Source organism: Myotis nattereri, assembly GCF_964212035.1.
Source record: "Myotis nattereri genome assembly, chromosome: 10".
Classification (NCBI taxonomy): Eukaryota; Metazoa; Chordata; class Mammalia; order Chiroptera; family Vespertilionidae; genus Myotis; species Myotis nattereri.
Window position 1 is genome coordinate 7,544,629 of NC_138085.1, and position 22,943 is coordinate 7,567,571.

The 22,943-nt window shown below is 41.0% G+C and overlaps 1 long non-coding RNA gene across 1 annotated transcript in view; it reads right to left on the minus strand.

The window, feature by feature from the left end:
• The window catches only part of LOC308525717, a 101,000-nt gene extending 81,516 nt beyond the window's left edge, over positions 1–19,484 (minus strand). Inside the window, exons 1-2 of the long non-coding RNA XR_013996467.1 lie at positions 19,433–19,484; positions 18,180–18,271 (exon numbers count right to left, since the gene is read on the minus strand). This is a non-coding gene — a long non-coding RNA (uncharacterized lncRNA). The remainder of the gene's footprint in view (positions 1–18,179; positions 18,272–19,432) is intronic.
• Between the last annotated feature and the right edge of the window lie 3,459 nt (positions 19,485–22,943).

A 22,943-nucleotide genomic window follows, 5' to 3' on the forward strand; every position in this document is an offset into this window, starting at 1 on the left:
TATCTCCAACATCCAAAAATGCTGTTCTACACCAAGTTGTTAAAGGAAAAACTGTACCAGTTGTGGCATAGAATTCACATCTTGAGCTGACCATCCTTTCCATACTTTAACAATATTCAATAGTCTGCCATATAAAAAGGAAATCAAATAATTATACACTGCCATCACTAACACAACACCCTGTTACTCATGACTGCGACCTCCACCATCCATCCCACCTACCGCCAATACAAACATAAATTCACTTTTGGACTTACAGTTTCTTCATCCACCCTTCTGTTTGAGGTCTTACTCCTTATCTCTACTAGTCTACAATATCGTCTTATTAAGTTTCGCTATCTTGAGGCAACAGACACTACTGAAGGGTGCCTTGCCTCTATTTATACTCTAAGGTAATGAGGAGTCACTCCCTTCAGCTCTGGTTGCCCAAATTCTGTGGTTGCCATGGTGTGGCTTGACATCACAATGCCTCAGCTAGACCATCCAGGAGGGGCGGGGGGAACAGAAGATGCAGAAATCTCACACACTCTGGTTATAAAACAGAGACCTTCCTCTTAACTCCTAACATTTTTCCCAAACTGTCCTCTCTCTCTCTCATTTCCTCTAGTTCCATTACAGTCCAGCATATGGCAGGGAGGTGGTGTTTCCTCTAAGACAATTGCCATACTACCCCGTCATTTAGGTGGTCCATTCCACTAGGTTCAGTTGCTACAATTTCCTAGGATTTTGAGTGTTGTTTTAATGGATGTTTATTTTAGAATAGTTCCACATTTACAGAAAAATTGTGAAGATAATAACCATGTACACCATACCCAATTTCCCTTATTACTAATATCTTACTTCTGTATGGGGCAAAAGTAACATGAAGTGAATCATCAGTGAAACAGAGTGAAACCTCACTTCTCTAGTATCTCCAATATCCAAAAATGCTGTTCTAGACCAAGTTGTTCAAGGAAAAACTGTACCAGTTGTAGCATAAAATTCACATCTTGAGCTGACCAACCATTCCATACTCTAACAATATTCAATAGTCTGCCATATAAAAAGGAAATCAAATACTTAATTATACACAGCCATCCCTAACACAACACCCTGTTACTCATGACTGCGACCTCCACCATCCATCCCACCTACCGCCAATACGAACATAAATTCACTTTTGGACTTACAGTTTCTTCATCCACCCTTCTGTTTGAGGTCTTACTCCTTATCTCTACTAGTCTACAATATCGTCTTATTAAGTTTCGCTACCTTGAGGCAACAGACACTACTGAAGGGGGCCTGGCCTCTATTTATACTCTTTAGGGTAATGAGGAGCCACTGCCTTCAGCTCTGGTTGCCCAAATTCTGTGGTTGCCCTGGTGTGGTTTGACATCACAATGCCTCAGCTAGACCATCCAGGAGGGGCGGAGGGAGCAGAAGATGCAGAAATCTCACACACTCTGGTTATAAAACAGAGACCTTCCTCTTAACTCCTAACATTTTTCCCAAACTGTCCTCTCTCTCTCTCATTTCCTCTAGTTCCATTACAGTCCAGCATATGGCAGGGAGGTGGTGTTTCATCTAAGACAATTCCCATACTCCCCCATCATTTCAGGGGTCCATTCCGCTAGGTTGAGTTGCTACAATTTCCTAGGATTTTGAGTGTTGTTTTATTGGATGTTTATTTTAGAATAGTTCCACATTTACAGAAAAATTGTGAGGATAAGAACCATGTACACCATACCCAATTTCCCTTATAACTAATATCTTACTTATGTATGGGGCAAAAGTAACATGAAGTGAATCATCAGTGAAACAGAGTGAAACCTCACTTCTCTAGTATCTCCAATATCCAAAAGTGCTGTTCTAGACCAAGTTGTTCAAGGAAAAACTGTACCAGTTGTAGCATAAAATTCACATCTTGAGCTGACCATCCTTTCCATACTTTAACAATATTCAATAGTCTGCCATATAAAAAGGAAATCAAATAATTATACACAGCCATCAGTAACACAACACCCTGTTACTCATGACTGCGAAGTCCACCATCCATCCCACCTACCGCCAATACGAACATAAATTCACTTTTGGACTTACAGTTTCTTCATCCACCCTTCTGTTTGAGGTCTTACTCCTTATCTCTACTAGTCTACAAAATCGTCTCATTAAGTTTCGCTACCTTGAGGCAACAGACACTACTGAAGGGGGCCTGGTCTCTATTTATATTCTTTAGGGTAATGAGGAGCCAGTCCCTTCAGCTCTGGTTGCCCAAATTCTGTGGTTGCCATGGTGTGGCGTGACATCACAATGCCTCAGCTAGACCATCCAGGAGGGGCGGAGGGAGCAGAAGATGCAGAAATCTCACACACTCTGGTTCTAAAACAGAGACCTTCCTCTTAACTCCTAACATTTTCCCCAAACTGTCCTCTCTCTCATTTCCTCTAGTTCCATTAAAGTCCAGCATATGGCAGGGAGGTGGTGTATCCTCCAAGACAATTCCCATACTCCCCCGTCATTTCAGTGGTCCATTCCGCTAGGTTGAGTTGCTACAATTTCCTAGGATTTTGTGTGTTGTTTTAATGGATGTTTATTTTAGAATAGTTCCACATTTACAGAAAAATTGTGAAGATAATAACCATGTACACCATACCCAATTTCCCTTATTACTAATATCTTACTTAAGTATGGGGAAAAAGTAACATGAAGTGAATCATCAGTGAAACAGAGTGAAACCTCACTTCTCTAGTATCTCCAGTATCTCCAATATCCAAAAATGCTGTTCTAGACCAAGTTGTTCAAGGAAAAACTGTACCAGTTGTAGCAGAAAATTCACATCTTGAACTGACCATCCTTTCCATACTTTAACAATATTCAATAGTCTGCCATATAAAAAGGAAATCAAATACTTAATTATACACAGCAATCACTAACACAACACCCTGTTACTCATGACTGCGACCTCCACCATCCATCCCTCCTACCGCCAATACAAACATAAATTCACTTTTGGACTTACAGTTTCTTCATCCACCCTTCTGTTTGACGTCTTACTCCTTATCTCTACTAGTCTACAATATAGTCTTATTAAGTTTCGCTACCTTGAGGCAACAGACACTACTGAAGGGGGCCTGGCCTCTATTTATACTCTTTAAGGTAATGAGGAGCCACTCCCTTCAGCTCTGGTTGCCCAAATTCTGTGGTTGCCCTGGTGTGGCTTGCCATCACAATGCCTCAGCTAGACCATCCAGGAGGGGCGGGGGGAGCAGAAGATGCAGAAATCTCACACACTCTGGTTATAAAACAGAGACCTTCCTCAACTCCTAACATTTTTCCCAAACTGTCCTCTCTCTCTCTCTCATTTCCTCTAGTTCCATTACAGTCCAGCATATGGCAGGGAGGTGGTGTTTCATCTAAGACAATTCCCATACTCCCCCATCATTTCAGTGGTCCATTCCGCTAGGTTGAGTTGCTACAATTTCCTAGGATTTTGTGTGTTGTTTTAATGGATGTTTATTTTAGAATAGTTCCACATTTACAGAAAAATTGTGAAGATAATAACCATGTACACCATACCCAATTTCCCTTATTACTAATATCTTACTTAAGTATGGGGCAAAAGTAACATGAAGTGAATCATCAGTGAAACAGAGTGAAACCTCACTTCTCTAGTATCTCCAGTATCTCCAATATCCAAAAATGCTGTTCTAGACCAAGTTGTTCAAGGAAAAACTGTACCAGTTGTAGCATAAAATTCACATCTTGAGCTGACCAACCATTCCATACTCTAACAATATTCAATAGTCTGCCATATAAAAAGGAAATCAAATACTTAATTATACACAGCCATCCCTAACACAACACCCTGTTACTCATGACTGCGACCTCCACCATCCATCCCACCTACCGCCAATACGAACATAAATTCACTTTTGGACTTACAGTTTCTTCATCCACCCTTCTGTTTGAGGTCTTACTCCTTATCTCTACTAGTCTACAATATCGTCTTATTAAGTTTCGCTACCTTGAGGCAACAGACACTACTGAAGGGGGCCTGGCCTCTATTTATACTCTTTAGGGTAATGAGGAGCCACTGCCTTCAGCTCTGGTTGCCCAAATTCTGTGGTTGCCCTGGTGTGGCTTGACATCACAATGCCTCAGCTAGACCATCCAGGAGGGGCGGAGGGAGCAGAAGATGCAGAAATCTCACACACTCTGGTTATAAAACAGAGACCTTCCTCTTAACTCCTAATATTTTTCCCAAACTGTCCTCTCTCTCTCTCATTTCCTCTAGTTCCATTACAGTCCAGCATATGGCAGGGAGGTGGTGTTTCCTCCAAGACAATTGCCATACTCCCCCGTCATTTCAGTGGTCCATTCCACTAGGTTCAGTTGCTACAATTTCCTAGGATTTTGAGTGTTGTTTTAATGGATGTTTATTTTAGAATAGTTCCACATTTACAAAAAAATTGTGAAGATAATAACCATGTACACCATACCCAATTTCCCTTATTACTAATATCTTACTTATGTATGGGGCAAAAGTAACATGAAGTGAATCATCAGTGAAACAGAGTGACACCTCACTTCTCTAGTATCTCCAACATCCAAAAATGCTGTTCTACACCAAGTTGTTAAAGGAAAAACTGTACCAGTTGTGGCATAGAATTCACATCTTGAGCTGACCATCCTTTCCATACTTTAACAATATTCAATAGTCTGCCATATAAAAAGGAAATCAAATAATTATACACTGCCATCACTAACACAACACCCTGTTACTCATGACTGCGACCTCCACCATCCATCCCACCTACCGCCAATACAAACATAAATTCACTTTTGGACTTACAGTTTCTTCATCCACCCTTCTGTTTGAGGTCTTACTCCTTATCTCTACTAGTCTACAATATCGTCTTATTAAGTTTCGCTATCTTGAGGCAACAGACACTACTGAAGGGTGCCTTGCCTCTATTTATACTCTAAGGTAATGAGGAGTCACTCCCTTCAGCTCTGGTTGCCCAAATTCTGTGGTTGCCATGGTGTGGCTTGACATCACAATGCCTCAGCTAGACCATCCAGGAGGGGCGGGGGGAACAGAAGATGCAGAAATCTCACACACTCTGGTTATAAAACAGAGACCTTCCTCTTAACTCCTAACATTTTTCCCAAACTGTCCTCTCTCTCTCTCATTTCCTCTAGTTCCATTACAGTCCAGCATATGGCAGGGAGGTGGTGTTTCCTCTAAGACAATTGCCATACTACCCCGTCATTTAGGTGGTCCATTCCACTAGGTTCAGTTGCTACAATTTCCTAGGATTTTGAGTGTTGTTTTAATGGATGTTTATTTTAGAATAGTTCCACATTTACAGAAAAATTGTGAAGATAATAACCATGTACACCATACCCAATTTCCCTTATTACTAATATCTTACTTATGTATGGGGCAAAAGTAACATGAAGTGAATCATCAGTGAAACAGTGTAAAACCTCAGTTCTCTAGTATCTCCAATATCCAAAAGTGCTGTTCTAGACCAAGTTGTTAAAAGAAAAACTGTTCCAGTTGTGGCATAAAATTCACATCTTGAGCTGACCATCCTTTCCATACTTTAATAATATTCAATAGTCTGCCATATAAAAAGGAAATCAAATACTTAATTATACACTGCCATCACTAACACAACACACTGTTACTCATGACTGCGACGTCCACCATCCATCCCACCTACCCCCAATACGAACATAAATTCACTTTTGGACTTACAGTTTCTTCATTCACCCTTCTGTTTGGAGTCTTACTCCTTATCTCTACTAGTCTACAATATCCTCTTATTAAGGTTCGCTATCTTGAGGCAACAGACACTACTGAAGGGGGCCTGGTCTCTATTTATATTCTTTAGGGTAATGAGGAGCCACTCCCTTCAGCTCTGGTTGCCCAAATTCTGTGGTTGCCATGGTGTGGCGTGACATCACAAAGCCTCAGCTAGACTATCCAGGAGGGGCGGTGGTGGCAGAAGATGCAGAAATCTCACACACTCTGGTTATAAAACAGAGACCTTCCTCTTAACTCCGAACATTTTTCCCAAACTGTCCTCTCTCTCTCTCATTTCCTCTAGTTCCATTACAGTCCAGCATATGGCAGGGAGGTGGTGTTTCCTCTAAGACAATTCCCATACTCCCCGGTCATTTCAGTGGTCCATTCCGCTAGGTTGAGTTGCTACAATTTCCTAGGATTTTGAGTGTTGTTTTAATGGATGTTTATTTTAGAATAGTTCCACATTTACGGAAAAATTGTGAAGATAATAACCATGTACACCATACCCAATTTCCCTTATTACTAATATCTTACTTATGTATGTGCAAAAGTAACATGAATTGAATCATCAGTGAAACAGAGTAAAACCTCACTTCTCTAGTATCTCCAACATCCAAAAATGCTGTTCTAGACCAAGTTGTTAAAGGAAAAACTGAACCAGTTGTGGCATAAAATTCAAATTTTGAGGTGACCATTCTTTGCATACTTTATCAATATTCAATAGTCTGCCATATAAAAAGGAAATCAAATACTTAATTATACACTGCCATCAGTAACACAACACCCTGTTACTCATGACTGCGACCTCCACCATCCATCCCACCTACCCCCAATACGAACCTAAATTCACTTTTGGACTTACAGTTTCTTCATTCACCCTTCTGTTTGGAGTCTTACTCCTTATCTCTACTAGTCTACAATATCGTCTTATTAAGGTTCGCTATCTTGAGGCAACAGACACTACTGAAGGGTGCCTTGCCTCTATTTATACTCTAAGGTAATGAGGAGTCACTCCCTTCAGCTCTGGTTGCCCAAATTCTGTGGTTGCCATGGTGTGGCTTGACATCACAATGCCTCAGCTAGACCATCCAGGAGGGGCGGGGGGAACAGAAGATGCAGAAATCTCACACACTCTGGTTATAAAACAGAGACCTTCCTCTTAACTCCTAACATTTTTCCCAAACTGTCCTCTCTCTCTCTCATTTCCTCTAGTTCCATTACAGTCCAGCATATGGCAGGGAGGTGGTGTTTCCTCTAAGACAATTGCCATACTACCCCGTCATTTAGGTGGTCCATTCCACTAGGTTCAGTTGCTACAATTTCCTAGGATTTTGAGTGTTGTTTTAATGGATGTTTATTTTAGAATAGTTCCACATTTACAGAAAAATTGTGAAGATAAGAACCATGTACACCATACCCAATTTCCCTTATAACTAATATCTTACTTATGTATGGGGCAAAAGTAACATGAAGTGAATCATCAGTGAAACAGAGTGAAACCTCACTTCTCTAGTATCTCCAGTATCTCCAATATCCAAAAATGCTGTTCTAGACCAAGTTGTTCAAGGAAAAACTGTACCAGTTGTAGCATAAAATTCACATCTTGAGCTGACCAACCATTCCATACTCTAACAATATTCAATAGTCTGCCATATAAAAAGGAAATCAAGTACTTAATTATACACAGCCATCACTAACACAACACCCTGTTACTCATGACTGCGAAGTCCACCATCCATCCCACCTACCGCCAATACGAACATAAATTCACTTTTGGACTTACAGTTTCTTCATCCACCCTTCTGTTTGAGGTCTTACTCCTTATCTCTACTAGTCTACAAAATCGTCTCATTAAGTTTCGCTACCTTGAGGCAACAGACACTACTGAAGGGGGCCTGGCCTCTATACTCTATAAGGTAATGAGGAGCCACTCCCTTCAGCTCTGGTTGCCCAAATTCTGTGGTTGCCATGGTGTGGCTTGACATCACAATGCCTCAGCTAGACCATCCAGGAGGGGCGGAGGGAGCAGAAGATGCAGAAATCTCACACACTCTGGTTATAAAACAGAGACCTTCCTCTTAACTCCTAACATTTTTCCCAAACTGTCCTCTCTCATTTCCTCTAGTTCCATTACAGTCCAGCATATGGCAGGGAGGTGGTGTTTCCTCTAAGACAATTTTGAGGTGACCATTCTTTCCATACTTTATCAATATTCAATAGTCTGCCATATAAAAAGGAAATCAAATATTTAATTATACACTGCCATCAGTAACACAACACCCTGTTACTCATGACTGCGACCTCCACCATCCATCCCACCTACCGCCAATACGAACATAAATTCACTTTTGGACTTACAGTTTCTTCATCCACCCTTATGTTTGAGGTCTTACTCGTTATCTCTACTAGTCTACAATATCCTCTTATTAGGTTCGCTATCTTGAGGCAACAGACACTACTGAAGGGGGCCTGGTCTCTATTTATATTCTTTAGGGTAATGAGGAGCCACTCCCTTCAGCTCTGGTTGCCCAAAATCTGTGGTTGCCATGGTGTGGCGTGACATCACAAAGCCTCAGCTAGACTATCCAGGAGGGGCGGGGGTGGCAGAAGATGCAGAAATCTCACACACTCTGGTTATAAAACTGAGACCTTCCTCTTAACTCCTAACATTTTTCCCAAACTGTCCTCTCTCTCTCTCATTTCCTCTAGTTCCATTACAGTCCAGCATTTGGCAGGGAGGTGGTGTTTCCTCTAAGACAATTCCCATACTCCCCCGTCATTTCAGTGGTCCATTCCACTAGGTTCAGTTGCTACAATTTCCTAGGATATTGAGTGTTGTTTTAATGGATGTTTATTTTAGAATAGTTCCACATTTACAGAAAAATTGTAAAGATAATAACCATGTACACCATACCCAATTTCCCTTAGTGCTAATATCTTACTTATGTATGGGGCAAAAGTAACATGAAGTGAATCATCAGTGAAACAGTAAAACCTCACTTCTCTAGTATCTCCAATATCCAACAATGCTGTTCTAGTCCAAGTTTTTAAATGAAAAACTGGACCAGTTGTGGCATAAAACTTCAGATATTGAGCTGACCATCCTTTCAAGAGTTTAACAATATTCAATAGTCTACCATGTAAAAGGAAATCAAATTCATTATTATACACTGCCGGCACTAACACAACACCCTGTTTCTCATGACTTTGACCACCACCATTCCTCCCACCCTCCCAAATCCAAACCTATATTAAACATCACCTTCTTTTTTCCTTGCCAGTATGAGAAAGTTTTGTGAAAAACATCCCGCCTCGCTCTGCCTTCCCCTCTCCATATCCATCTCCCCTTACCACTGTGGCCAAGCTCAGAACAGGACTGTGGTCAGCAGTCTGTCTCAGTCCTCATCCCAGACACCCAGTGCCCTGAGGGTGGGTGCGTGCAGTGCACAGGACCTTCCGGAGAGCTGCCAGTGGGAAGAAGAGTCTTACTCAGACTCCGTGTTGAACCTGCTGGATCCCACAACTGCTACAACCAGGAGAGCCACACAGGGGCCGAGGGTGGCATGGGGTTGTCCCCTGGGTGGGCAAGGGGGGGCCTGCACAGAGGCTCAGATCTAAACAAGTGTGCCATGGGAGGGCAGAGTGGAAAGAAAGACCAGGACTCAGACTCTGTTGCCCACCTGCCTCTCCCCAGGGCCTTTGCTGCGATGGTGGGGACCTGGCTGGACCAGGTCCAGGGTTTTGGGCAGCCCCTTCCTTTCGCCTGCTTCGAGGTAGAGCAGGCCTTGGAGACCGTCAACTCTGCCTCACACTTGGTGGGCCATGCCCAAAATCTATGGTTGGCACTGCAGCACCTTGAGGTCACCGAGGCAACTCAACAAGGTGAGGGGGAATGATCATGTGGGCAGATCATCGGGGAATGGCAGGCTCATGGGTTGGAGTTTCCTTAAGGCGGTGGCATCTTTCCTGTCTGCACTAAGTCACAGGAAAGCCAGGAGTGTGAGTCAATGTGTCTCTTTCTCCTGCTCCAGGTCCAAGCCCAGAGCTCCAGAGCTCTCCGGAGGCAGAGGAAGGGCCCGCTCAGGGGCCAGACTGGTCCAATGAGAGGCCCTGCCCTGGCTAGGCCTGGCCCGAGGCAGTACCTGAAGCCATTATGGAGCCAGCTACTGGCTGCGCTGGAAGCCTTCTCTCGTGCTATCAGAAGAGTTCTAGGCGATTATCTTCAATAATTCAGAGGAATACATCCCAACTGTACATTTATAATAGTAAATAAGGATAATTTCTAAAAGTACCTACCTATTTATGTAGACTATTTCCCATTAAGTTAAATACTCCTTTTGAATAAATAAGGTTATTATTTAAAAACACGTGTAAAAAAATTAAAAAGCAGGAAGAGAGCCTAAGAGAACTCTGGGACAATGCTAACCGAAACAACATCTGAATAATAGGGGTGCCAGAAGGAGAGGAAACTGAGCAAGGAATAGAAAACCTGTTTGAAAAAATAGTAACAGAAAATTTCCCTGATATAGGGAGGAAAAAACTCACACAAATCCAAGAAGCTCACAGAGTCCCAAACAAAATGAACCCGAAAATACCGACACCAAGGCACATAATAATTAAATTGGCAAACACCAACGACAAAGCAAGAATCTTAAAAGCAGCCAGAGAGAGACGGAAAGTTACCTTCAAAGGATCCCCCATCAGACTAGCGACCGATTTCTCAACAGAAACACATCAGGCAAGAAGGGAATGGAATGAAATATACAAAGTCATGCAAAGGAAGGGTCTGAATCCAAGAATACTATACCCAGCGAGGCTATCAATCAAAATTGAGGGTCAAATCAGGAGCTTCACAGACAAAAATGGTCTACGGGAGTTTATTACAACCAAACCAGCAATGCAAGAAATGCTAAAGGGTCTGCTGTAAATAGAAAAAACAGGAAACAAAGAAGGAACACAGCGGTAAAGAACAAAAATGGCGACTAACAAGTTTCTATCAATAATAACTTTAAATGTAAATGGATTAAATTCCCCAGTCAAAAGGCATAGGGTAAATGAGTGGATAAGAAAACATGACCCATATATCTGCTGTCTACAGGAAACCCACCTCAGAAAAAAAGACGCACACAGACTGATGGTGAAGGGATGGAAAAAGGTTTTTCAGGCCAATGGAAGTGAAAAAAGAGCCGGGGTAGCAATACTTATATCTGACAAATTAGATCTCAAAGTGAAGGACATAAAAAGAGATCAAGAAGGCCACTTCATAATACTAAAGGGAGCAGTCCAACAAGAAGAAATAACTCTGGTAAATATATATGCACCCAATATAGGAGCACCCAAATACGTAAGAAATCTTCTGGAGAAGATCAAGGGAGAGATTGACAGCAATACAATCATAGTAGGAGACCTTAACACCCCATTATCGCCACTGGACAAATCCTCCAAACAGAAACTCAGCAAAGAAACATCAATCCTAAATGACTCACTAGATCAGATGGAATTAATTGACATCTTCAGAACATTTCACCCCAAAGCCACAGAATATACATTCTCCTCAGGTGCACATTTGTCATCTTCAAAGATAGACCATATATTGGGTCACAGACAAAGTCTCTTCAAATTCAAGAAAATTGAAATCATATCAAGTATCTTCTCAGACCACAAAGGCATAAAACTGGAAATCAACTACAACAAAAACAATCCAAAAAAATCAAACACATGGAGACTAAATAGCATGCTATTAAACAACGACTGGGTCACCAGTGAGATCAAAGAAGAAATAAAAAACATCAAAGAAGAAATAAAAAACATCATGGCAACGAATGACAATGAAAACACAACAATCCAAAACCTATGGGACACAGAAAAAGCAGTCTTGAGAGGGAAGTTCATAGCTCTACAAGCCTACTGCAAGAAACAAGAAACAATGAGAATAAATGACCTAACTCTACAACTCGAAGAATTAGAAAGAGAGCAACAAAAAAAGCCCACTGTAAGCAGAAGGAAGGAAATAACAAAGATCAGAGCGGAGATAAACGACATAGAGACCAAAAAAACAATACAAAAGATCAACAAAACCAAGAGCTGGTTCTTTGAAAGGATAAACAAGATTGATACACCTCTAGCCAGGCTCACCAAGAAACAAAGAGAGAGGACCCAAATAAACAAAATCAGAAATGAAAGAGGAGAAATAACAACAGACCCCGTAGAAATACAAAGGATTGTTAGAAAATACTATGAACAACTCTACTCCAACACACTAGACAACCTGGAGGAAATGGACATATTCCTAGATAAATACAACCTTCCAAAACTTAACCAGGAAGAATCTAAAAATCTCAATAGGCCAATAACTATGGAGGAAATCGAAGCAGTAATCAAAAAGCTTCCAGCAAACAAAAGCCCGGGGCCAGATGGCTTCACAGGGGAGTTTTACCAAACATTCAAGGAAGACCTAAAACCTATCCTCCTCAGACTATGTTGAAAGATCTTTGAGGAAGGAACACTTCCCAGATCATTCTATGAAGCCAACATCACCCTAATCCCAAAACCAGATAAAGACAATACAATGAAAGAGAATTATAGGCCAATATCCCTCATGAACATAGATGCCAAAATCCTCAACAAAATCCTAGCAAATCGGATCCAGCAGTACATCAAAAAGATCATACACCATGACCAAGTAGGATTTATCCCAGGGATGCAAGGATGGTACAATATTCGCAAATCAATAAACGTGATACATCACATAAACAAATTGAGAGAAAAAAACCACATAGTCATATCAATTGATGCGGAAAAAGCATTTGACAAAATCCAACACCCTTTCTTGATAAAAACTCTCAGCAAGATAGGAATTGAGGGATCATACCTCAACATAATAAAAGCCATATATGACAAGCCCACAGCCAACATCATAATCAATGGGCAAAAACGAAAACCATTCCCCCTAAAAACAGGAACAAGACAGGGATGCCCCCTCTCACCACTCCTGTTCAACATAGTACTGGAAGTACTAGCCATTGCGATCAGACACGAAGAAGAAATAAAAGGCATCCAGATTGGAAAAGAAGAAGTAAAACTGTCCTTATTTGCAGATGACATGATACTGTACATACAGAACCCTAAAGCCTCCATCAAAAAATTATTAGACTTAATAAATGAATTTGGCAATGTAGCAGGATACAAAATTAATGCTAAGAAATCCATGGCATTTCTTTACACCAATAGTGAACTTACAGAAAGTGAAACTACAGAAGCAATCCCATTTACCATTGCACCAAAAAAATTAAAATACCTAGGAATAAACTTAACTAAGGAGGTAAAAGACTTATATGCTGAAAACTACAGGACACTGAAAAAAGAGATAGAGGAAGACATAAACAGATGGAAGAATATACCGTGTTCACGGATTGGTAGAATCAACATCATCAAAATGTCCATACTACCCAAAGCAATTTATAGATTCAATGCAATCCCCATTAAATTACCAACGGCATATTTCACAAATCTAGAACGAACGTTCCAAAAATTCATCTGGAATAAAAAAAGACCCCGAATAGCTGCAGCAATCCTGAGAAAACACAAAGTAGGTGGGATCTCAATACCAGATATCAAACTGTATTACAAAGCCACTGTTCTTAAAACAGCTTGGTACTGGCACAAGAACAGACATATAGATCAATGGAATAGAATAGAGACCCCAGAAATCGACCCAAACCACTATGCCCAATTAATATTCGACAAAGGAGGCAAGAGCATTCAATGGAGTCAAGACAGTCTTTTCAATAAATGGTGTTGGGAAATTGGACAGATACATGCAAAAGGATGAAACTAGATCACCAACTCACACCATACACAAAAATAAACTCAAAATGGATAAAAGACTTAAACGTAAGACGGGAAACCATAAAAATACTAGAGGAATCCACAGGCAGCGAAATCGCAAACATATGCCGAAGAAATTTCTTCTCTGATAATGCTCCTAGGGCAATGGAAACTAAAGAGAAAATAAACAAATGGGACTACATCAAAATAAAAAGCTTTTGCACAGCAAAGGAAACCATCAAAAAAACAACAAGAAGACCCACTACATGGGAGAACATATTTACCAATGATACCACCGATAAGGGTTTAATTTCCAACATATACAGGGATCTCATGAAACTTAACAAAAGGAAGATAAAAAATCCAATAAAAAAATGGGCAACGGACCTAGATAGACACTTTTCGAAAGAGGACATACAGAAGGCAGAAAGACATATGAAAACCTGCTCAAAGTCACTAATTATACGAGAGATGCAAATCAAAACGACAATGCGTTATCATCTCACACCTGTCAGAATGGCTATCATCAACAAATCAACAAACAACAAGTGTTGGAGAGGATGTGGAGAAAAAGGAACCCTTCTGCACTGCTGGTGGGAATGCAGACTGGTGCAGCCACTGTGGAGAACAGTATGGAGCTACCTCAGAAGACTAAAAATGGAACTCCCATTTGACCCTGTGATCCCACTCCTAGGAATATATCCGAAGAAACCAGAAACGCCAATTAGAAAGGATATGTGCACCCCTATGTTCATAGCAGCACAATTCACCATAGCTAAGATTTGGAAACAGCCTAAGTGCCCATCAGCAGATGAGTGGATCAGAAAACTGTGGTACATATACACAATGGAACACTATGCTGCGGTAAAAAAAAGGAACTCTTGCCTTTTGCAACAGCATGGATGGAACTGGAGAGCATTATGCTAAGTGAAATAACCCAGTCAGAGAAAGATAAATACCACATGATATCACTCATTTGTGGATTATAGAGAACAACATAGACTGATGAAAAAGGACAGACCCAAAGACTGAGAAACAGCGATCAGGCTATCAATCCCCAGAAGGAAAGTAGGGGAGGGCGGGGGTAAGGGGAAGAGATCAACAGAAGGACTTGTATACATGTATATAAGCCAAACCAATGGACATGGACAACGCGGGGATGGGAGCATGAGTTTGTATGTGTGGGGGAGGTTGGAGGTTAAAGGGGGGATGAGGACACATTTGTAATACCTTAACTAATAAAAAAATAAAAATAAAAATAAAAACACGTGTAGACCATGTCTTCTCATGTACATATACATAATTCCATACACACACACACACACACACACACGCACGCACACACGTACACATACATGCTGACATGGAAGGTGCTCACTGTATAATACAGTTTTAAAATAAGTTTTGAAACATTTAATTTCTTCTGATAACTACGTATACACTGATAAAATGGGGAAATAAAATCTGGAAATATATACACCAGAATGTTCACACTGGTGAACTGTCAGCAGTGAAACTACCAGAAGTGACAGTTTCTTCTCATTTTGCTTCATGTATAGGTTCTGGTTGACACAAGGATCATACCTCCAGTATATACACAGACAGTAGAGAGAGGAAGGGAGAGGCAGAGAGCACAGATGAGAGGCGCACCAGCCGCCTCCTGCCCACCCCCGTGACATGGAATTGACCGCAAAACCCTGCCACGTGCCCTCCCTGGGAACTGATCCGGAAACCTTTCAGTGCAAGGGGAGATGCCCATCCAATGAGCCCCATCAGCTCGGGCTAGACTCAATCTATATTTTAAAAATACACTTTGATTGATTTCAGGGAGGGAGAAAGGGCGAGACAGAAACGTAAATGATGAGAGAGAAGCATTGATCGGTTGCCTCCTTCACGACCAGTATTGGTGATCCAGTCTGCAACCCGGGCCTGTTCCCTGACCCCGAATCAAACCAACTGTGCACTCCTGTCTGGTTCCCAGGCAGACGCTCAACCACTGTGCAACACTGGCCAGACTCAATCATATCTTTCTAAACTTTCCCAAATGCCAATTTGTATCTTGAAATGGTCTCATGAAAGGAAAAATTACTTAATGGGGGACCTTCTACTTCCCTTGCTATTTAGCTGGATTTGTTATTTGGCCAGAAACAACCAGTAGACTAGCTCTTAACCATATTTAATATCACTAGGAATAGCAAGAGCATTGCTTTGGTTGCAACAGGAGTAACTCAAAACAACTCCCTCCACTAAACACTTCCTGAATCATTTCCCTTCCTCCATGCGCCCAGAATTTAACTCACCAGTCAAACTCAGCTTAGGGAGAGGCAATGGTTCCACTGGAACAGGACAGTACGGAAACAAGGTACACAGCCCTGGTTCTACCCGAGGGGCCATAGTTCACTGACACCACCACTGGCACAATCTATAATTAAAATGAAAACCATCATGTCAGAAAATTCTAAGCAGAAAAGGACAAAGCAATGCCACTGGTGAGTATTTCAAAGGGAGGCACGCTGTGCAAGAGGGATCCGTTCAGTGCTGTGGCCCAATCATCCAAAGCTCATCGTTCTCATGTGAACACTTTGCTCTGAGGGGAGACACATTTCCTTTCTTTCATTTCATATTTGCTTTCAAGGAAAACCAGGTTGTCAATACACCAAGCCAACACTCCTCAGGTATCCAACAAGAGAAACCGAAATGTCCCAGTGAATTTTAAGTTTTAGTAAATTTGAATTAAAAAAAAAAAAGTTTCATTTTAAAGTGATATGTGGCTGCCGGGATGGCGTGGCTCAGTGCTTGAGCGTGGACCCCAGAACCAAGAGATCCCCGTTTCATTCCCAGTCAGGGCCCGTACCGGGGTTGCGCGCTGGGGCTATGGGACCGATGATGCTCTCTCATCATTGATGTTTCTCTTTCCCCTTCCCCAGCCTCCTCACCGCCCCCATCCCCACCCCCCGCTCTCTCTGTTCCCTTTCCCTTCCTCTCTCTGAGATCAATAATGACATATATGTTTAACCAGTTATATGTGGATAATATGGACCCTATGAGACAGGGCACTTCAAAACGCTAGGAAACCGTTGTTTAAAAGTCATCCCTGAATCTCGGGGCACCTTTCCTCCACAAGTCTACAAAGAAGAAATGTCCGGGGCTATCAGTGATCACAGTAGAAACACGAAGCTCACCATCCCACAGGTCCCCACTGCCCTTCCCCTCACCACCTCCTCCTGGGCTGAGGCACCTCTTTCAGGAGCAGTTTGACACTAAACTGCTCAATGTCCCTTGCAATTCGGCCCGTTCTGCCCATGGGTTCACCCAAGAGTCTCATAGTTGATTTCTGAGACACTATTTTCCTCCCTGATATAAAGCACAATGGCGAGCAGAGGATTTTTTTCCTCTCGTTGATGCTGGGAGCTTACCCTGACATCACTGAGCAGCTGACTTCAATATTGGATCCACATACCTGTGGACTTGTTCTTTTGTGAGAAAGACAAGTCCCTCCTGTTAGCTTCATCACTATTCTGCTGCTTATAATTCTCAACTTCCACACTGAATGAGATCCTTAAAACTCCTGACGGCGAACTAGGTTGTAGCATTTCATGGTATTGCTGAAAACAACAACAACAAACACGAAAACAAAAACAAAACAACTATGGGAGCAGAGAGCAGGACAGGGGAAAGATGGGAGATGCCGCAAAGAACACCAGCCTTCCACCGACTCCAGAGGGAGACGTTCGGATACAGGGCATGGCACAGCTCTAAGCTGGGCTGGCAGATTATGATGCCAATGAGGATCTCAAAGTGTGACCACAGAAAAGGGGTGAGGGAGGGACAGGACTGCAAAAGAAGCTAAGGTCGGATCATGGACGGCCTAAACGGACACGCTAAGGATTTGGGACTCATTTCTAAAGGCCATAGGAGACCACTGTCAGTTTTCAGAAGAGACATGATCATATTTACATTTTCAAAAGATCCTTCGGCCTGCAGGTAGAGAATGGTTAGGGACCTGGCGATACTAGAGGTTGACAGGTCGCAGAGAACACATGGTATCAGGAGGCCCTGAAGTCAATGTGGCTTAGTACTCTTGCTGCTCACCTTGATGGCTTCACACTAGAATCGTCGTATCAGGAATGTCAAGGTGGAAATCTATCCCACTCATGGCACTTGACAGTTTATGTCTAGAAGTTATCATAAAGTAGCAGGATATGCCGTATCTTTTCTCAGACCAAGACACTCTCAGAACAAAATGGAGCACTTACCAAAACCAAGATTTTAAGTGGTAAGGAAAAGGGGGTGGACTCAGCTTACTGACTGAACAACAGGAGGTCAGTGACACAGACAGAGACGCACACACACAGAGAAAGCGAGAGAGAGGCTGAGAGGAAGGAAGGGACCTCAAGAACGAGAGTACCAGAGAAGTGACAGGACCTGACACCCCATCAGCTGGGCTGTACTCTATGTTGTTTAGAAGCGAGTTTATGACATAGAGTCCAAACATAACAGAAATACAAGCAAATGTCACCATACTCTTCACAAAACCTTTAATGACACAGATGCTTACCTTGATCAAGTGTGCATACTTCTTCAGTTGTTCTGAAAAGCATTGTGTAATCCTTGCAGTAATGATCTAAGTAAAACTCCAATTTTTAGTCCCTACAACAACAAGAACATATAAACTACAAATAACTAGGAAGGTATTATAATATTTACACCCCAACAGTTAGCATTCATCAGTAGAACTTTCCCATTTAAAAACATACTTATGAGAAAAAAGATAATCAAATCCAGAGCCCCTTTATTCTATTTCTGGACTTTCCAGTGCCCAGTTTGATAAGTGCAACCTCAACGACTTTTGCTAGACAAATTTTGTGCATGTGAAACTACTGTAAAAACACTGTGATCTCGGTTCTCTTCCATTACCTATTAGCTGTTGATCTTCAAAAAACCATCTCTAGAGCCTCAATATTTTCTCCAGAAAATGGGGAAATACCAGTTAATTCACTATGACGTTTTAAAACTAAATAAAATATGTGAAAAATACCAGAGCCCGTTATTAGGGTTGGAAATCATTTCATTATAAAACAGTTTTCATGATAGTAATGATTTGTCCTAAGAGAAATAAAAAAATTAAAAGTGCCATGTCTCAGAATACAACTTCTTTATCTCAAGGAAGATCACAAAAATTAGAAAACGTGCTGTAATATTAACTCAGATGTTGATATTTTTATTCCATTCAATTTTATTATCAAGGGTCACAATACCCAAGTGTGTGACCTTTAGAATTCAGTGTTAAACAGAGTGCTGGCCAGGCTGTGAAAGTGCAGTGTTAGCACCATTTAAACGCAGATCCACCAGGAACCTGACAGACACCGAAGGCAACAGCACAAGTACAGCAGAGCCCACAGCGAACCAAGCGTCATGGTCTTGGAAACACACTCTGACAGGTTTTCTCATCACTAATGGGGGTCAGATTCCCTGGCCTTGTTGACAATTTATTTAGCTAAACTGCAATTCTCGGAACTGTAAGCACTACTAGAATGTAGGCATTGTTACAGCATAGCAGGTATTGTTATAGACCTTCATCCACAGTGCAGGCAGTCAGTTTGTCAACATGAAATGCACTGGGTCATCCCCAGTGTTTACCATGTTTCCTGGCTTCCTGCTGATCTTAGGACAAAGATGACTCACAAGCCCTTACATAGCCAGTATCTTCAAACAATTCTGTGTTTTGCAAAAAATGCTCTGGGTTCCTAAGGCCAATTTCTGAGTCACCTGAGCACTCCTATAAGTTCTCACTCTACACACAGTATTTACCTTGCCAACTGAACAAGGGGGGTCAACAAGTGAATGAATTCGTTCTCCCATCAGAGTATTCCATTTATGCTCCTCAGAGACCCAGTGAAGAAGGAAAAAGATTGCAGGTATGTGAGAGAAGCGTAGAAGAATCCAGACTGAGATTCTGTGACAAGTCTTCATCCTTCATCTGAGAAACTTTCCAAAGGATTCAGACATAAAGATCTGTTCAAAAGGTGAGACTCAACCTTCTGGTGGTGGTCTGAATTCAGTAAATACTCCCAATCCCGAGAAGAAGAAACAGATATTGACTTTTTAAATCATGCCTCCTTGTAATTAGGGGGGTGGGAGTGATCAAGAAGGGGTCGATGGGGGGAGAAGGAGACATATGTAATACTTTAAACCAGTGTTAAACTCAACCTTCCTAATGCCGCGACCCTTTAATATAGTTCCTCATGTTATGTTGACTCCCAATTTCACTGTTACAAATTAAACATAATTAAAGCATAGTGATTAATCACAAAAACAATATGTAATTATATATGTGTTTTCCCATGGTATTAGGCGTCCCCTGTGAAAGGGTCATTCGACCCCTAAAGGGCTCACGACCCACAGGTTGAGAACCACTGCTTCAAACAATAAAAAGTTCAATTAAAGGATTCAAGTTCCATTTTCACATTAAGTTGATCTAAGAATATGAAAAAAAAAAATCACAATGCTGGCCCAGCAGGTGTGGCTCAGTGGTTGAGCATCAATCCATGAACCAAGAGGTCATGGTTCAATTCCTGACCAGGGCACATGCCCAGGTTTCCGGTTTTATTCCCAGGAGGGAGTGTGCAGGAGGCAGCCAACTGATGATTCTCTCTCATCAAGGATATTTCTATCTCTCTCCCTCTCCCTTCCTGTCCCTGAAATCAATGAAAACATTTTAAAAATTAAGTACTCACAATGCTGGAAAATGAAAGGAATATCAAAACACCTAAATGACTTTAGTGATCTTCTAAATCCTCTGTTGTCATTTCCAGTCTCCAAAGCACTTTCTCCACGAGATTTGAGGCTCTTTGTTGTCATTTCCACAGTCTCCACAGCACCTTCTCCAGAAAGAGATGTGGGACTCTTCCTTTAATGAATAATATAAAAATGCTTAGACAAAACCACAATTGTTCACTTTGTTTTGAACAACAAAAAAAGAGGTATACATTTGGAATCAAAAAGTTCAATAAAATTCTAAAAAGAAACTTATTGTAGGCTTTTTCAGACTTACCCTGTGATATGATAAATGCCTAAAATTAAGACAAAATGCTTATCTAAGAATTGCATCTAAATAATAGCCTATTAACAAATAGTATCTAAATAAGAATTATGGTGAGCTAGAAGGGAACAATAACAAAGGGGGGACACCAAAACCAGTTTGGCTCAGTGGATAGAGCGTCGGCCTGCAGACTGAAAGGTCCCAGGTTCGATTCCGGTCAAGGGCATGTACCTGGGTTGTGGGCACATCCCCAGGGGGTGTGCAGGAGGCAGCTGATCGATGTTCCTCTCTCAGTGATGTTTCTAACTCTCTATCTCTCTCCCTTCCTCTCTGTAAGAAATCAATAAAATATATTTTTAAAAACGGGGTGGGGGACATCTATAATACTTTCAAAAGGAAAGATTTTAAAAATAAACAAATAAATAATTATGACATATAGCTATATACTATCTTCTCACCAGCTCAACACATGCACCATGGGAACTAAAAAAGGTAAAATAAAATTAAACAGATTAATGATAAATATTATAAGAAAAGATAAAGTATGTGTGTAAATAAATTTTAAGGAAAGAGTAGACAAAATTTTAAAAATCTACTAGATAGAAGCCTTGCCACAAAAGTGTCCTCAAACCGTGGCTCAACCTGTATTGACCTTATGTCCTTTATAAAACTAAAGATTACCAGAAGTGCTATTCATAACCTACAGGTTTCTTAATGATCTCATCATTTTTAGACAGTCAGAAAAAAATCTTTAGAAAAACTAAACTTTCCGTTTCATCTTGCAAAACATAACTAGGAAATGCCATTCAACTTTCACTAGCATGCCTAACAATCACTTACTTGAAATTATTTCATGGTATTTTATGGGTTTTTTAATTGTGGTTAAATATACATAATGTAAAATTTACCATTTTAACCATTTATGGTGTACAAATTCAGTACCATTAAATACATTCATTCATAAAGTTGTGTAACCTCAATGCTATCCATTTCCAGAACTTTTCCATTATCCCAAACAGAAACTGCCAATTCAACAACTCCCCCTTTCTCCCTCCCTCAGCTTCTATTATATTTTCTGTCCTTATGAATTTACCTATTAAAAGCAAAGTACCCCATGAAGGTGGAATTATACAGTATTTATGTTATGTTGGGTATAACATCCTCAAGGTTCATCCATGTTGTAGCACATCTCAGAATTTCCTTCATTTTAAAGGCTAAATATTTCATTGTAGGCATATACCACATATTGTATATCCAGTCATCTCTCCATACACATTGGGGTTGTTTCCAATTTCAGCTATTGTGAATAATGCTGCTATGAACACTGGTGTTCGACTGAGTCCCTGCTTTCAAATCTTTTCTTTTTATTTCAACATTTTTTTATTAAGGTATTACATATATGTCCTAATTCCCCCATTGCCCCCCACCCCACTCCCGTTCATGACCTCACTCCCCTGGGTCTGTGTCCATTGGTTATGCTTATATGCATGTATACAAGTCCTTTGGTTGACCTCTATCCCTGACCCCCACCCTCCCCTACCTTCCCTCTGAGGTTTGAGCATCTGATCGATGCTTCTGTCTTTTGTGTATATATACCCAAAAGGGGAATTGTTGAATCATATGGTGATTCTAGGTTTAACTCCACCCCCCCCAATTTATCTTGAAATTTATTGTTGAAAATATTATAGATGTCCCTTTCTATCCCCCATTGATCCCCTCCACCCTGCCGAGGTTTAACTTTTTGAGAAACAGCAAATGGTTTCCAACAGTGGCATTTTTTACTTTTCCACCAGTAATCACAGGGTTCCAGTTTCAACATCCTCACTTATTTTTTTCATTGTTTAATATATCAGTCATCTCAGTAGGTATGACATGATATCTCACTGTGGTTTTGATTTGCATTTGCCTAATGATTAAACATGCTGAGCACTGTTTCATGTGCTCATTGGCCATGTACATATCTTTAGAGAAATTCCCGTTCAAGCTCTCTGTCCAGTTTTAAATTGAATTGTCTGATCTGTGGTTGTTGAATTTAGGAAAAACCGGCATTAGAGCTGCACTCCCACCTGAAATGTCTCAAATCTACACTGTACCTATTATTGACTCAGCTTCCTTTTATGAAATCCCATCCTCCCAGTCTCTAAAAGCAGATAGTATTTTATTTTATTTTTATTTTTTAAATCTATATTGTTGAAAGTATTACATAGGTCCTCCTTTCCCCGCATTAATCTCTTCCAGGCCACTCCCATCCCCATCCCAATAGTTTTTTCATACTCTCCC